We start from the raw sequence: 2148 nt of genomic DNA on the forward strand, positions 1-2148 counted from the left end.
TTTTACGGTGATCTTATTCAATGTTAGTTGCAATGCAACTGTGAGGTGGGTCTATTGAAGCTATCTCCCAAGAGTCATTTATCTTTTTGTAAGACGCAGCCAACCGAAACTTACAAAGGATGTTACGACATTCGATGACATACCTTCTCGAATCAGTGTGTTTCATTGTAAAATCAACAGAGTTATTCATGTGGAACTTTTTGATAGCTCGCACACATGCTTCTTTGGTATGGAACATGTCTCCCACCTTTAATTTGCCTTCTAATCGTGGATACGGGTTATAGAAAACATTGTTGGATGTTTCATCGTCATGCAGATGCATGTTTGTCATATGTTGAGGCGGATTGTAGACATGACTAGGAGGTATTGGCGGTGGTTGATCATCATCTTCAATGTCGTTGTTCAACATATTATCGACTTATATCTCGGTCTCCTTTTCTTCTTCATCAACAACATTCACTTATGCTTCTGCTTCTGGGTTGATGTCATATGAGCATTGTGTATCAAATTCACCATATTCATCCTGACTGGTTATTTGAGACTGCTGAGATGGTATACATGGTTGAAGAGTAATATACAACTCAATACAATTGCAGCCTGAATGTTCATGACTAACAAACATGTATTCAACATCTTCATCATCCCGTACCTTAAGCGGGAAAAACTTGCATTGACTATTTTTAAAAAATATTGGATTTTGATACGTGATCTTTGACACAATACCCAATCCTATACAGGATTGTATTCTTTTTTTCAAATGCAAGAAGGTTGCATTTCTCTTGATCGTAAGTCGAATGATATCAGTGTTTCGAAAACAAAATCCGTATAACTCAAACTCGTATGTTTCACCAATGCAATGAACATTCACACTATATTTTGGTGAAGATGACATTGTGCATCTAAAAATTATTTTCTTGCTGTAAATGAATGTGGGTTGAGTCTTGGATGTTGATAGTAAGACACTTAAATAAGTGAGTGATTTGTCTCACATGCAAGCTAGTCCGAAGTGATGTGTCACACATACAAGCTAGTCTGAAATGATGTGTTAACCATGGAAGCTAGTCAGAAGTGACATGTCCAGCATGCAAGAGAGGGGACAACCACGTGTCACACGTGCAAGCACACACTCCAAACGAATTGTCGCCTCCTTACAATCCTTGCACATGGGCGCCAATCCATTTGGCGACACCATGTCTTGCATGCATACAGACCTCGAAACCAAGCAATCAGACCTAGGTGTGTCATGCATGTCCCTATGGAGGTGCCAATTTGAATGGCGACACTATGTACAAAATGCACATGGGCGCCAATTCATTTGGCTACCACATGCAAACACAAGTTTCCATGCTCCAATTCATTTGCCTATAAGTTCATCCACACCATCCACACTTCTTCCACACCATCACTCACTACTTCTTCTACAATATCAAATCTTTCATCTGTAACAACTTCTTGTAGTTTCATCTGCACCAACCGCTTTCATCCCCGACAAGATGTCTATCCTCACAATGGGCGAATCACATAGAGGAACAGTTGCAAACATAACAACTTATATAAGCATTTTAATGTTTTGTTATTTGTTTTAATATAGCACCTTTTAATAACATATCAACTTAGTAAAGTTTTTTGTTCTTTCTTTTATAGGACATTTCAAAGTTCCGTACTCGGGTCCACGAATATGTCCACATGGACCCGATAGTTCAACCTTATGTTGAACTCGCCGGTTTTGGACATATAAGCAAGATTATGTCTTGGTCGGTGGATAATAAATTCATTCTTGCTTTATGCGAAAGATGGCGTCCCGAGACACACATATTCTGGTTCCCAACGGGTGAGTGTACCGTGACGTTAGAAGACGTCTACATGCTTTTGGGACTGCCCATTGAAGGTAAGGCTGTAAATGGTAAAACCAACTATGCAAATTCAATTTGCATGGACCTCTTGGAGACTGATTTGTTAGATGATAACTCAAGAGGTCAAGGTATACTTCTTTTACGCCTTAAGTCATACTATAACATTTTACACTTAGATGAGCATTCTACCAAAGATGCTCAAAAAATAAAAACTAGGTGTTACATTATGCTTTTAATTGGTTCTTTTTTATTTCCTGAAGGTAGTGGGGTGGTTCTAGTATGCATATTATGTATT

The sequence above is a fragment of the Lathyrus oleraceus genome, chromosome 5 (assembly GCF_024323335.1).
Source record: "Lathyrus oleraceus cultivar Zhongwan6 chromosome 5, CAAS_Psat_ZW6_1.0, whole genome shotgun sequence".
Classification (NCBI taxonomy): domain Eukaryota; kingdom Viridiplantae; phylum Streptophyta; class Magnoliopsida; order Fabales; family Fabaceae; genus Lathyrus; species Lathyrus oleraceus.